The sequence below is a fragment of the Heptranchias perlo genome, chromosome 9, assembly GCF_035084215.1.
Source record: "Heptranchias perlo isolate sHepPer1 chromosome 9, sHepPer1.hap1, whole genome shotgun sequence".
NCBI classification, from domain to species: domain Eukaryota; kingdom Metazoa; phylum Chordata; class Chondrichthyes; order Hexanchiformes; family Hexanchidae; genus Heptranchias; species Heptranchias perlo.
In genome coordinates, this window is record NC_090333.1 from 13,533,059 (window position 1) to 13,548,971 (window position 15,913).

Below are 15,913 nucleotides of genomic sequence, written 5' to 3' on the forward strand. Positions count from 1 at the left end.
GCTTCCACCACCCCTTTAGGCAGCGCATTCCAGATCATAACAACTTGCTGCATTTAAAAAAAGGTGTCTTCACGTCGCCTCGGGCTCTTTACCGATCTCCTTAAATCTGTGTCCTCTGATTACCGACCCTTCTGCCATTGGAAGCAGTTTCTCGTTATTTATTCTATTAGGTGTTCAAATCATGAACAGTTTTATCAAATCTCCCCTTAACCTTCTCTGTTCTAAAGAGAACAACCACCCCCCCCCCCAGCTTCCCTAGTCTCTTCACATAACTGAAGGCCCTCATCCCTGGTATCATGCAGAATCCATTGCTTAATATGCATCTTCCATTGGCTACAGTCCTGCAATATAAAAGCACTGACACCCTTAGCTGCCAAGGTTTGGGGGGCTGGGCGGGAAAGCAGATAAATATCAACTTGAGGATTCACCTGAAAGCTACTGGGCAGTGTCAACAGGGGAAAGATTGTTTTTTCCCCCACTGGAAGTGGGAGACCTGTAGTATAGAATTTCTGAAATAAAGATGAATATGGTCACAACCTGCATCATTTCCTGGTACACACAGTTGTGCACAAGGAGAAGGAAGAGAAATTTGTTGTGATCCATCCTCCCATGTTAGAATACCAGGTTCCAAAAAAAATTGCCTCTCTAATAGTCAAGGAATCAGGTTAATGTTCAAGCTGTTAATTGTGTTGGTTTTAAATGAATTTTATACAAGAGTAGGGAGGTTATGCTAGAACTGTATAAAACACTAGTTAGGCCACAGCTTGAGTACAGTTCTGGTCACCACATTACAGGAAAGATGTGATTGCACTAGAGAGGGTACAGAGGAGATTTACAAGGATGTTGCCAGGGCTGGAGAATTTTAGCTATGAGGAAAGATTGGATAGGCTAGGGTGGTTTTCTTTGGAACAGAGGAAACTAAGGGGTGATTTAATTGAGGTGTATATAATTGAGTGGCCTAGATAGACTGGATAGAAATGACCTATTTCCCTTAGCAGAGAGGTCAATAACCAGGGGGCATAGATTTAAAGTGATTGGTAGAAGGATTAGAAGGGAGCTGAGGGAAAAATGTTTTCACCCAGTGGGTGGTAGGGGTCTGGAACTCAGTGCCTGAAAAGGTGGTAGAGGCAGAAACCCTCAACTTATTTTAAAAAGTACTTGGACGTGCACTCGAAGTGCTGTAACCTACAGGGCTATGGACCAAGTGCTGGAAAGTGAGATTAAGCTCGATAGCGCTTTTTCGGCCAGCATGGACTTGATGGGCTGAATGGCCTCCTTCTGTGCCGTAACTTTCTATGATTCTATGAATGGACATTAAATAATCAAGAGCTGCATCTCGTGATTTGGTGTCACAGTGCAACTGTTTCTTTTTTTACGTAAAATGTTTTGTTAAAAATTAAATCAATTGAAACAGTGCAGCACTCCCTCAGTACTGCACCAGAGTGTCAGCCTAGAATTTGTGCTCAAGTCTCTGGAGTGCAACTTGAACCCACAAAGTTTGGACTCGGGCAAGAATGCTACCCACTGAGCCACAGCTGACACCACATTTATTTTAACCTCTCCAAAATATAACTTGATGCTGTTTGTTGGTTTACATATTGACACCTTTGTTCGTTGATGACCGCAGGGTCTGCTGAAGAATTCTGAGCAGAGCAGACACGGCTCCTGCTCTCATCCCATTGCAATTTCTACCAGGGAGCCTAAAACAGGCATGAGGCCGCTCGTTTACACATGTAAGAGGCTTAATGCCTGTTTTAGGTAGCTGCCAGGGATGCCTGAAAAATGACCTGACCCAATATCCAGTCGGGCGTTTTTCAGGCATCTTTTGGGACATTGTTCTCCAAAATTGGTGCTTGCTGCACCTGTTTTACGTCCGTAAAAAGGGTGCAACGAGGTCCAATTTGTACCCCAATGACTTTAGTCAGCTGTTATTTTCCTCTCTTTTTAGTTGACTAAAACAAGACAGAATGATTAGAGAAATGAGCTACAATAATGGAAGAAATGGTGTTGGGTAAGTGTGGCCAGTCTTGTTACTGGCTGTGAAGCAAGTTTTCTTGGAGCTAGATTTTCTGCTCGTTCACAGAAGGAAAAACCTTGGACATGTTTTCCCCTCTCACACATTGAGCTAGATTTGACCATTAAACCAACAAACAGCATCAAGTTATATTTTGGAGAGGTTAAAATAAATGTGGTGTCATTTGTTATTTATATTAATGATTTGGATGAGAATTTAGGAGGCATGGTTAGTAAGTTTGCAGATGACACCAAGATTGGTGGCATTGTGGACAGTGAAGAAGGTTATCTAGGATTGCAACGGGATCTTGATAAATTGGGCCAGTGGGCCGATGAATGGCAGATGGAGTTTAATTTAGATAAATGTGAGGTGATGCATTTTGGTAGATCAAATCGGGCCAGGACCTACTCCGTTAATGGTAGGGCGTTGGGGAGAGTTATAGAACAAAGAGATCTAGGAGTACAGGTTCATAGCTCCTTGAAAGTGGAGTCACAGGTGGATAGGGTGGTGAAGAAGGCATTCAGCATGCTTGGTTTCATTGGTCAGAACATTGAATACAGGAGTTGGGATGTCTTGTTGAAGTTGTACAAGACATTAGTTAGGCCACACTTGGAATACTGTGTACAGTTCTGGTCACCCTATTATAGAAAGGATATTATTAAACTAGAAAGAGTGCAGAAAAGATTTACTGGGATGCTACCAGGACTTGATGGTTTGACTTATAGGGAGAGGTTGGATAGACTAAGACTTTTTTCCCTGGAGAGTAGGAGGTTAAGGGGTGATCTTATAGAAGTCTATAAGATAATAAGGGGCATAGATAAGGTAGATAGTCAAAATCTTTTCCCAAAGGTAGGGGAGTCTATAACGAGGGGGCATAGATTTAAGGTGAGAGGGGAGAGATACAAAAGGGTCCAGAGGGGCAATTTTTTCACTCAAAGGGTGGTGGGTGTCTGGAACGAGCTGCCAGAGGCAGTAGTAGAGGTGGGTACAATTTTGTCTTTTAAAAAGCATTTGGACAGTTACATGGGTAAGATGGGTACAGAGGGATATGGGCCAAGTGCAGGCAACTGGGACTAGCTTAGTGTTATAAACTGGGCGACATGGACATGTTGGGCCGAAGGGCCTGTTTCCATGTTGTAAACTTCTATGATTCTATGATTAAAATATGATTGCACCTATATAAAAATGAGTAACACATTAGCAATTAAATATAATTGCTGAAGGTGATTTCCTTATTATGTATTCAAAGTTCAGCAATAAAATTTGTAGCTGAGCTGAAATACATTGATACAGTTCAGTATAAATTAGTTTAGCTTTGTTTGTGCAATTGCTTAGGAGCAGTGGGGGCTTCAGCTAGGTCCCCAATAATGAAATTCACAAAGGTATTTCTTCTATCTCTGGAGTGCGTTATCTCTGCCTATGTTGTAAGATGTTCTGAGGAGATGAAGCTGGTGAATAACGGTTACGATAATGTGGTCATTGCTATTAATCCCGGAATTCCAGAAGATCGAAAACTCATTGCAAAAATTCAGGTAAAAAAGTAAGACGTAAACTGAATTCCCCAATGCAGCTGTTGACTGTTATTCGTTATTTGTATAAATGTTGTTGCAAGTAGTTGGTAAAACCATTAAAAGGGCACTTTAACAATGTGCTATTTCACAGGTTTTTTTCTGGCCAGCCAAGTGTCTGTAGGAACATATTCAGCCCCTCGAGCCTGTTCCATATCAGTTAGATCATGACTGATCTGTGCTTAACGCCATCTACCTGCCTTGGTTCCATATCCCTTGATATCCTTGCCTAACAAAAATCTATCAATCTCAGTTTTGAAATTTTCAATTGATTCCCAGCCTCAACAGCTTTATGGGGACAGAGTTCCAGATTTCCACTCTCCTTTGTGTGAAGAATGCTTTCTGACATCACCCCTGAACGGCCTAGCTCTAATTTTATGGTCATGGTCCCTTGTTCTGGACTCCCCCACCAGAGGAAATAGTTTCTCTCTATCTATCCTATCAACTCCTTTAATTATCTGTAACAAGTAAAACCCATCATCATGCTTAAGATTCTCCAAACCAAGCTATTGGAACAAAAACTCACAGGTAGAGTTTCTGTTTACCCAACATCAATTGCACTCTCTTCCCCCTGTAGGAAGATGCCTCTTAAGTCCAGAGAGCTTAGCTGCAGGTTGGCAAAAGCCATAAGTTAGGGGTCCCCCAAATGTGCACAGGAGTACTCCTGGAGTTCAATCTGCTAAAACCCCAGACCAGCAGAGTGCTGGTGAGTTCCCGTTTCTTCACCAGCTGGAATCACCCCGCTGATTAGGGCATTGGCTTACAGGATAATCTAGAGCCGAGTGGGAAGAATGCCAACTCCCAGTGACTGATCTGCCCCTCCAGCTACCTTTTTAATTAGATAGGTTGGTTTGTCGATGAGTTCTTTATAACAAAGATGATAGCGCATTGGGTGTCTTTAACTAGGAAAGAAAACTACTAGGAAGGGGTTGTGTACAGATAAATAAGATATTAAATAAAAACGTAAAATTGATAAGACAGATTCGAGCTAGTGCAAGCAACTTTAGCTAGTGAAAGGGATTGTAAGGAAGTCCTTCAGTAAAGAGCCATCAACTAGATAGTGGAGAGAGGATGGGGAGTGGGAACTGTAGGTTTTTCTGGATGGATTCATTCAAATTGGTGCAATGTCCTTCATTTTTATTGATCTTGTCACTGATTTCTCACTGCATTCCACACGGGGAGCGAAGACTAAGGCGGGGAGGGGAAATTTTCACATAAGGAGATATTAGGACAGGTGACCAACAGCTTGGTCAAAGAGATGGGTTTTAATGAGAGTATTGAAGGTGGAGAGAGAGGCGGAAAGATGTAGGGAGGGAATTCCAGAGCTTGGGCCTGGACATCTGAAGGCACACCCGCCAATGGTGGGCAGAAGAAAGGATGGACAAGAGGCCAGAATTGGAGGAACGGAGAGTTCTCGGTGGGTTGTAAGGCAGGAGGCACCCAAGTTAGGTCCTATAGCACTAATGACTGGCATAAGGGCAGTTTCCATTAAACGTGGACATAGAAATTTATACTTGACACAGGAAATGTGCACAGATCTAAGAATTTAAGTAATTATAGATTTTTTGAAGTGCTGTCTTTTAATCATTCCAACATCATTAACCCATTGGACTCTTACCTGGACTCAACATTAACATTTAAAATACACATTTAGTTTACTACTCAATATAGGTGACGTGATAAACAAATTTTGTTTCCTGGCCAATATTTATTCTTCAAACATCACTAAACAGATTATCTAGTCATTATCACATTGCTGTTTGTGGGACCTTGCTGTGTCCAAATTGACTGCCAAGTTTCCCTACATTATAACAGTGACTACACTTCAAAAATACTTAATTGGCTGTAAAGAATGCTTAAAACAAATAAACTACCTTTTAAGTGTTATACTGAGCTTACTGTATTTGGCAGTTTGGTAGGATAACAGTGCTAGCATTGAAAACAATGACTTTCATTAGTATACAGCAACAGAAATAAAGTGTCCATAAGTTAACAAATACAAAAAAAATCTAGGATGCTCAAGGCTCTGCTTATCATATCCCCAAACCCAGATTTTCAAAATTCTCATCCTTGTTTTCAAATCTCTCCATGGTCTCACCCCTTCCTATCTCCGTAAGCTCCTCCAGCCCTACAACCCTCTGAGATATCTGTGCTCCTCCAATTCTGGCCTCTTGCGCATCCCTGATTTTCATCACTCCACCATTGCCGGCCTTGCCTTCAGCTGCCTAGGCCCTAAGCTCTGGAATTCCCTCCCAAAACCTCTCCGCCTCTCTACCTCCATCTCCTTTTAAGATGCTCCTTGAAACCTACCTCTTTGACCAAGCTTTTGGTCACCTGTCCTAATATCTCCTTATGTGGCTCGGTATCAAGTTTTGTTTGATAATGCTCCTGGGACATTTTACTACATTCCAAGTTGTTATATAAATGTAAATTGTTGTTGCTGTTGATGGACAGAAGTCTGATGAACTCATAAATCCCTGGCATTCCCTCTCTGACTCCAGTTTTAAAATCCACAACATAAACAGATGTTCTACAGGCTGAACGAACTGTGCCAATTTTGTATAAAAGAGTACAGTGGTTAAAAGGTATTGCTAAAACTGTGTTTCTGCTAGGACATGGTGCATTCGGCCTCTTCCTTCTTGTACAATGCCACCAAACATTGAGCTTATTATCGAGATGTGAAAATCCTGTTGCCCAATACCTGGACCCCAGACGCCAGCTATCAGCGACCAACCACCCAGTTCTATGAAAAGGTAAAAGCTGGAAAAAATGGTATCATAAGCATTATCTTTTTCAATTTCTGTGAGCATTCTATCATCCACTCAAAAGAACACTGTGACTTACTCTTAAACGTGGTACTTGCATGTCCTGCCTCATTATGTTTTGTGGAAAAACTACAATACCAGCATCACCATTGATCTATCCTTTTTTCATTTATCGAAATAATTTACTGTGTGAGGCCATATAAGGTTTGAAAAATGCATTATACTTTACCTTGGATGTTGTCAACATGCACCAACACACATTGGTTGAAAAGGACAGTTTAATGAAAACATTTTTTTGTTACTTTACATTCAGAACTTTCTCATTTGTATTTCTTTCTTAGCTGTCTTTGTGTCCGCACTTTTTTGCTTTTTATATTTCACTGTAGTTTTCTGGATAGTTCATTTGCTTTCCCCATTTTTATTTTAATAGGCTAATGTGATCATTGCTGAACCATACCTTAAATATGGAGATGACCCATACACCCTGCAGTATGGTGGATGTGGTGAGAAGGGACGGTACATTCACTTCACCCCGAACTTTATGCTAAATGATAGCCTGATCCCTGTTTATGGACCAAGAGGTAACAACTTTTCAGGAAATTCCTTTCAAATATGCAACTAGCTATAATTAATTTCCACTTAGCTGGAAACACTCGCTTTTAGTTTTGCAAGGCTGAAATTGAGCAAAATCTTATTTTAAATGATGTTCTACAACAGCTCAGAGCAAAATAGGAGCAGTGTAACTAACAAGCAGCAGAGCTTCACTTAGAAAGTTCATTCGGGAACAAGTAAAATGTCCTATTGTTTACTTTTGGACTTGATGCAAAATGCTACTACGGTGCTCAGTGTGTTAAAAAAGCAACTGAACCCAACAAAATATTCATTTCTATTTCAAAACCGTTTAATTCACGTGGAAATACATACAAGGACAGAAGTATCAACAGCCACAGAGTCGACAACAAACCTAAAAATAGAAACAAGGGTTGCGATGTTATATTAATCTGTTCTTTCCTTTCCTCCTTTCCCTCCTTCCCTCGCTTCCGCTCCCTCTCCCCCCTCCCCCGCTAACTCCGCTTCACCTGAATGTTGTACTTGGTCTTGATTCCCCATGTGCAACACAATTGGAGATCGACTGTACCATTTAAATTTGAATGAAATGGAGGTTATTTTAAACAAATACTTCTGTTTTTACAGGTGGAGTATTTGTTCATGAATGGGCCCATCTTCAGTGGGGAGTATATGATGAATATAATCATCTGGTGCCTTTTTATTTTTCTGAAAACGGAATCAAAGCAACAAAGTAGGATATCCTTCAACTCTAATCCTATGATTTATTTGAGTAAAAAGATCTTATTGGGTTTCCAGACTTGTCTATAGTGGGGAGAGCGTTCTTGTGTTGCATTACACAAACACACAATTAAAATAACATATTGTTCAAAGATCCAAACTATTTACAATGACCAACAGCATAACACAAGGTCACAAGATTATTAAAAAATTCATTCTGGGGATGTGAACATCGCTAGCATCCCATCCCTAGTTGTCTTTGAGAAGGTGGTGGTGGGCCGTCTTCTTGAACCACTGCAGGTCCATCTGGTGAAGGGACTCCCACAGTGCTGTTAGGTAGGGAGTTCCAGGATTTTGACCCAGCGACGATGAAAGATATGCAAGATCATAAGATAGATGTGAATGATGAAGACCGTTCAGTCTATTCTAACTCAGCCATCCAGGGAAACCCTCCCACATCATACCATCCAGCTATTTCCTAAATGATTGCAGGGGTTTTGCTCCCTATCTTACCTGGAAGTCCACTCCGTGTATTGATCACTGGCATCAGTCTTCAATTTGCCTTTTGCTAGTTTGAACCTGTGGACCCCTGTCCTACTGTCATAATTTAACTTTAAGTAGCATCCCACATTTACCCTTGCTACATGATTTACTATCTAATATACCTCTGAGATCTTTTAGTCAGCTTCTTTAAGGCTAAGGAGCCCAAGTTTCTCCAGTGTTCCTCCTTACTCAGTCATCTAATACTAGGACCAGCCATGCGACTCATCTATTCACCTGCTTTAGGGCTTGAATGTTTATCTTGTGCCTTGGTTATCAAAACTGGACACTGTATTCAAACAGTCTGACCAGAGTACTGTACAGTGTTAATATGTCATCCTTCAACTGTGCTTTGTTGTTTACAGCTCCACAGTGAATGGACATGTTAAGTGTTGAATCCATTAACTCTCCTAGATTCCACTAACTTCTCTAGATCTCTTTCAATGCCTTTCATGGAGTAAGCACTTCATCCATAAACATGAAGGACAAATGTTCATAAAATAATCATATTTCAAATGATTGAGCTGTTCCCCAGCAAGCCACTGCTGTAGGGATACAGATGATGCAGTGATTCGTGAACCTGGTCAGTAGTCAGCCGAAGAAAGTCACATTTATGCGATAGTTTTGTTAGTCAAAGTCATTACTTAATGATTTAAACAATTCACACAAGCATCAACCTTAAAAACTAAGGATTTCAGCATCAAAGCAGTTTGTGATCAGCTGTCTTGTAGCAAATGAGGTTTTTCTTCTTCTTTGACATCCTTCCTGCAGGCAAAGCTTCTTCAGGCTCCTCCGACTGCAGTAAAGAAACTGCCACAATATCTCATCTTTATGATTTTTTTGCAGTTGGGGTGTGAGCAAAAGTTATGGGAAGCCCCATTTTGGCCACTCACCCACTGTTGCTTTAATGATGGATGGTTGCTTGGGCCACTCAATACCGTGAGAACCCAGGTGCAGCCTTTGCACCGTGTGAAACCTGCTGTACCCTCTTGTCCGTGTGAACCCAGGTGCAATAGCTTTAGTTGTCTTTCCCAAGGATTTCTAACCATCTCAGCTGTTTTTCCAAGTCAGGTGTTTTGAGAACCAAAGGCCTGTTTGAAGCTTTAAGAAGCTTCTGCACATTGTTGCCTTTTCAGTTTAAACTTACAATCTCCAAATGTAATGTCCAAAGGGGCAAAGTTAACCCTTTCCTTCAAATGTAATGTCCAAAGGGGCCTCAGGATAGAAAGGAAGAAAATTTGTTTGTTGGGTGTGGAATAGTGAAATTATTTCTGGTTAGATTAAGTCCTGCATTACATGTAAATGTACTTGATGATTTGAGGAGGTTTACTTCCCCTCTTTCTGGTGAGAAGGGATATTGAGGGGTGTAACAAAAATAATCTGCAATTATTTTGTGCCTTTTAATGTGAGTAAACAAGGCACTTCACTAATGGATGCAGAGAAGATGGGCATGAGCAAGTTAAGAAGGGTAGCTGAAAACTTGCTGGTAGAAATGGATTTTGAGGAGGGTTTTAAAATTGGAAAGAGAGGCGGGGTGCTTCGGGGAGGGAGTCCCAGAGAGTACGACCAAGGCAACTGAAAACTGCACTACGACGTTGGGGCAAAGAGAGGGGGATGCACAAAATGCCAGAACAGTGTTAAGAGCAGAACATAGAGCTAGAGGAGATTGCAGAGATCAATGGTGTAAGACCACAGAGTGATATTTAGAGAACAAGGAATTCAAACTTAATTTGGGGACAGGGAGCCAATGTCAGTCAGAAAGGAGAGGGTGGGACTTAGTCAAACTAGTATGGAGTGTAAAATGAAATGTTTCATTATGCCAATCCTACTGTTCCCCTTGTGTATTAGGTGGCATGGCAACAGACCTCTAATAAGCACACATGGTTCACAAAATTGACCCTTTTCATATGTGTTCGTGGAATGTGGTTGATGCTGGCAAGACCCAATTCATAGCCCATCCCTAGTTACGTCAGGGTATTGCAGTGTATCATGTTGTATCAGAGGTCTGCACAGAATACAAGTAACAAAGCTTTCCATACTGTTTCAGCTGCCTGCAAAACTCTCTGAGCCAGAATCGCCATCTGCACCTTTAGAAGCTCTTGTCCTCCTGACACAGGCATGGAGATCTAGCTTAAGATCTAGATGGGATTCCTCAAACTCTTACATTTGGCCGGTATATGCCATGTCATGCAATATGCAAATCAGACTCCTGAAGCACAGAGCTAGGTATCTCAGCACGTTAGCACTGTTGAACTACATCGCGTGACATTGAAAATATAGCACAGAAACAGGCCATTCGGCCCAACTGGTCTATGCCGGCGTTTATGCGCCACACAAGCCTCCTCACTCCCTACTTCATCTAACCCTATCAGGATACACTTCTATTCCTTTCTCTGTCATGTGCTTATCTAGCTTCCCCTTAAATGCATCTACACAATTTGCCTCAACTACTTCTTGTGGTAGAGCGTTCCACATTCTTAACACTGGGTAAAGAAGTTTTTCCTGAATTCCCTATTGGATTTATTAGTGACTATTTTATATTAATGACCTCTAGTTTTGGATTCCCATTTTCTGCTACATCTACCCTATCATTATCTTAAAGATCTCTATCAGGTCACTCCTCAGCTTTCTCTTTTCTAGATAATCCCGGCCTGTTCAGCCTTTCCTGATAAGGATATCCTCTCAGTTCTGGTATCAATCTTGTGAATCTTTTTTGTACCCTCTCCAATGCCTCTATATCCTTTCTATAATACGGAGACCAGAACTATGCACAATACTCCAAGTGTGGTCTAACCAAGGCTCTATACAAGTTAAACATAAATTCTTTGCTTTACAATTCTATCCCTCTAAAAATTAATCCTGGTGCTTGGTTTGCCTTTTTTATGGCCTTATTAACCTGCGTCACTACTTTTAGTGATTTGTGTATCTGTAACCCTAGATCCCTTTGCTCCTCTATCCAGTTTAGACACTTAGGAGCCGATTTTCGGATGGTCGAGCGGGTGCATTGGGGGTGGAGGGCTCCGAAAATGGCGGAATCCCGGAGCGGGTTCGGAGCCCGGCTCCAACCCGCTCACTTCCGGGACTCCCACTGGCGATTAAAGTCGGCGGGATGATAATTTAGATAATTATTTAGGTAGCTAAGGTACTTGACAGACCTTATTGAGTGGAGAATTTGGCAGGGGTGCAATTTTGAAGGATCCTCAGCGTGTTTCCCGTGCTGTGGGAAACACTCCCTGTTGGAGCAGACGTGTTTCAGCCAGCAGCCAGTGGGAGATGCAAAGGATTATTTGACAGTTGGGGGGAAAACCTCATTTATTGCAGCAGGGCACTCTGTCACTTCAGACAACGTTTTGGCTGCAACACCTTTGTCTTTCCACTGAAAATTATTAATTTATACCCTAAACTCTGCTGTGCAAACACATTTACCTACTTTGCGGACCCCCTCAAACTCACACCGTCAGGATGGGGGTCGCCATAGCTGCATTCATCACTTCATTCGAGGACGAGCAACATCACCAGCCTCGCCAGGCTCGCCGTCCACCTCCGCCACGTGGAGCTCCACAACACAGGCACCTGCACAAAATAGTCATGCAACTACACATACACCCACTATAGGGTGACCCAATGGGTGGCATCAAGTATGTGTGTTCATGGTGAACCTCATGAAAGGGACTTATTACACAAGTCAGTCAAGAATGGCCAAGACGTGGCAGTAGTGGTGACAATAATAATATTTAATGTGCCATTAACAAAAATCAAATATAAATAAAAAACATGACAAACCGTCAAACACCCTTGTGCATGCCCTGACCGATTAGATGCTTTGGGCCTACGCCCTCTGGGTTTCGGTGCCTGTGAGGGCCCCTCCAAAGACTGCTCCACCTGCACCTGTGCAGGGGCAGACTCGACCACCTGGAGAGGAGGCGGCATTGCGGGTACTGGTTGAGAGGAGGGCAACGGGTGAGACGTGGGAGCGCTTTGAGTGGCGTCCCCACTTCCATGTCCCTTTTTGCCATCATCCCTCTCCTGGGCCAGGTTCTCATCACTCCTACCACCCTGCTGGATGACAGTTTGGAGGACATGTGTGAAGCCTTGTAAGGCCAATGCTAGTGTATCTGCCTGCCTGTTTAAGGCGGCAGAAAGTTGCTCACCCTGAGTCCGAAGGGCCATTGTCAGGGCCTCGATGGACTCATTGGTGAGCCGTGCTTGAAGCTCGATGGAGGCTAGCCTTCCCTCCATTTCAGACATTCCCGCATTTACCGCGACGCTATCTCAGAGATGCCCTCTCGTACTGTGTCAGTATCTCAGAAATTCCCTCCTGTACCTGTGCCACCATTCCACTCTTGCAGGAGTTGGACTCCTCCATCCTCTGCGCTATTGTGGAGAGTGCGCGTGCCACCTGTTCCAGCACCTCGCAAATGTGCTGCTGCCCCTCGATCATTCTCCTTTTTAAGGGATGGCCCCCAGGGTTCAGCATTTATGTCCAGCTGAGCAGAGCCTGGAGAAGAGTGCTCCCACCGACGCGGACTCTCCACAGCTGCCCCTGCCACCAATGTCTGCTCGTGCTCACATGAGTGTGGTGACTCACCATGTGCGACCCTAACTAAGTGAGGACGGGGACCCACCGAAGTGTGTGTATCTGCGCTGGTGGATGGCTCGCTCAGATGTGACGATGCCCCCTCAGAGGCCGACAGGTCCTCTGAGGAATCGCCCTCTGCCATCACAGCGGTCGTTGAAGGCCCTGTAAGAGAACGGAAGGCAATAATAAGCATGATCACTGATGTTGAGGTGCTGAAGATGGCAAGGCATGTTAACATCATTTGCTATTGTGAGTGCTGAATGTTAAAGTTCTGTCACCAGCCGTTTGTCGGGTGGCAGTCTCGGCGTCCCCGACGGACAGGCATTCGAGGGTGCGGCTCAGTTCAAGAGCCTCCTGCTCCGTGTCCGTGAGGATGACCTGATGTTGCGGCCCCCCTCCGGTCTTTGCCCTCTCCTGTGCATTCTGGACTCTCTTCTCCTATAAGGGGAGAAAGTAGAGAGGCGTGAGTGAGGGATGGTGACGTGGCCAACCGCTGAATGCATTGGTTTGGGTGAGGCTGGCCGTGAAAGAGATGCATTAGAGGGTGAGTATGAGACAGAGCCATGACGTTGTATGAGGATTGGGTTGAGTGGTAGTGGTGGGATGAGTACTGGCGAGGTGAGTAAGTGCAGGTAAGTTGAGTGGGTGTGAGGAGTGATGTGATAGAGTAGTGTTAGCAGTGTAGAAGGAGTTGTGGGGTGGGGGCGGTGATGTGGAAGACTGTGTGTAGGAGAATGAGTAAGTGTACTCACTTTGGCTGACCTAGTTAGGTCATTGAAGCGCTTCCTGCACTGGATCCATGTGCGGGAGACGTTGCTGCTGCTGGTGACCTCCTCTGCCACCTCGAGCCATGCCTTCTTGGTGGCAGAGACAGGCCACTTCCTCCCGTCTGCTGGGTAGAGAATATCCCTCCTCCTCCTCACCCCATCCAGTAGGACCTGGAGTGAGGCATCGTAAAATCTGGTAGCAGCCTTTCCCCTGGTCTGCTCCATGCTGTACTTTTGATTGTTTGCTGAAGGAGCCCTATTTAAAGGGACTGCCCCTTTAAATAGGGCTCCTTCAGTTGGCAGCCTGTGATGTGGGGGCGCAGTCCGCCCACTGCGCAGGTTGACGACGGGAAACCCAGAAGCCACGGTAAGTGCCTTCAATTTAGCCGCGATTGTGTGGGGAACAGACGGATTTCACTGGGCGGGTTACCCACACGCCCGGTCGCCCCTCCCCCCGCTGCCATCCCGCCTCCCTGGTAATATCGGGACCTTATTATCTAAGCAGTATGTGGCTTCCTTATTCTTCCTACCAAAATGCACCACCTCACACTTGTCTATATTGAAATTCATCTGCCAATTACACGCCCATTCTGCAAGTTTATGAATGTCCTCTTGCATTTTGATGCATTCTTCCTTTGTATTAACTATATCCCCCAATTTGGTGTCGTCCGCAAATTTTGAAATTGTACTTCCGATTCCTGAATCCAAATAGTTAATGTAAATTGTGAACAACAGCGGTCCCAGCACCGACCCCTGTGGAACACCACTTCCCAGCTTTTGCCAGTCTGAGTAGCTACCCTTAACCCCTACTCTCTGTTTTCTGTTTTGTAGCCAGCTTGCTGCCTGTCCCCTGACTCCACATGCTCTGACCTTAGTCATGAGTGTACAATGTGGTACCTTTATTGAAGGCCTTTTGAAGTAATAAGGAATCCTCATCAAGGGTACAGATGGGAGGATTCAGACACAGGGAAGAGGCAGGAAGTCAGATGCTATAGAGGAGGAGGGATTCTGGGAATCAGCAGCAAAGGCCAGATTGGTTAACGGTGAAGTTCAGGTTTTTTTAATACTATTACAGATTGCAAAACAATAAAGAGAAAAACTAGTCATTGACCTGCAGCCTGAAATTTGCAGGCAGCTACAACACTCTGATCGTACTGGTTTATAAGTAGATTTGCCTATTTAGAGCAGTAGCCTTAAAGGCACAGACCAGATTAACACCACAACCATATTCAAGATCCAGCACTACCTGTGAGCAACACCATGCGACATCTATCAGTTGTGAAATAAAATGAGAGCAATGTCACAAACCACGTGACACTCCTGAATTGACTGTATTTTATGAACAAACATATCTTAACTTGTTTTGTTTTTTGATACCCTGCAGAAAGACAACTACAGAAATCAAACAATTAACAGAGTGTTGTGTTTCACTTATACTTCTAGGTGTTCAAAAGAAATAAAAGGAATGGCTGCCTTTTGCACTGGGGGTTCCTGTTCCCCTTGTGGCATTGATAGCAACACAGGGTTCCCTAATGAAGATTGTATGTTTTTCCCAGACAAAAGCCAAATGGCATCAGCTTCAATAATGTACCTACAAGGGTTGCCAGGAGTAAGTAGAATTACTGAGAGTTACTTTCCTTACATATAACTAATAGCTATATCTGCAAAAAAAAGGAACATTTTTGAGCTAATCGAGGAATGGAATCCCTATCCATTTTAGGCACCCATCGTCAGTATCAAGTATCCATAACTCAAGTATAACATGGGCCAGATGCAAAGTTTCCTTCACTCTGCTGCAACAATATGGCCTACCCCATTCTAATATTTCCATTACCACACTGGTTATCCTTGTGTCCTTTTTGTGTAAGATTGCCAATGTGTGCCCAATAATGTTTATAGAAAAAGTAAAGTTCATAAAAATAGAAGCAAGAGGCAGAATGTGAAAGCAAAGATGACGAGGAAAAGGAAGACTGGAGAGCAGAAGTAACATATTTACATTTTTAAAAATTACTTGAAATTGCATTTAGAATCATAGAAACGTTACAGCACGGAAGGAGACCATTCGGCCCATCGAGTCCACGCCGGCTCTATGCAAGAGCAACCCAGCCAGTCCCACTCCCCCGCCCTATCCCCGTAGCCCTGCAAATGTTTTCCTTTCAAGGATTTATCCAGTTCTGTTTTGAAGACAATGACTGAATCTTCCTCAACCACACCCTCTGGCAGTGCATTCTAGATCCTAACCACTCGCTGTGTTTCAAAAAAAGTTTTTCCTCATGTCACCTTTTGGTTCTTTTGCCAGTCACCTTAAATCTATGTCCTCTGGTTCTTGACCCTTCTGCCAATGGGAAAAGTTTCTCTATTTCTACTCTGTTTAGACCCTTCATGATTTTGAA

At 43.5% G+C, this 15,913-nt stretch overlaps 1 pseudogene; it reads left to right on the forward strand.

The window, feature by feature from the left end:
* The window catches only part of LOC137325654 (calcium-activated chloride channel regulator 1-like), a 36,707-nt pseudogene that overhangs the window by 5,300 nt on the left and 15,494 nt on the right, over positions 1-15,913 (forward strand).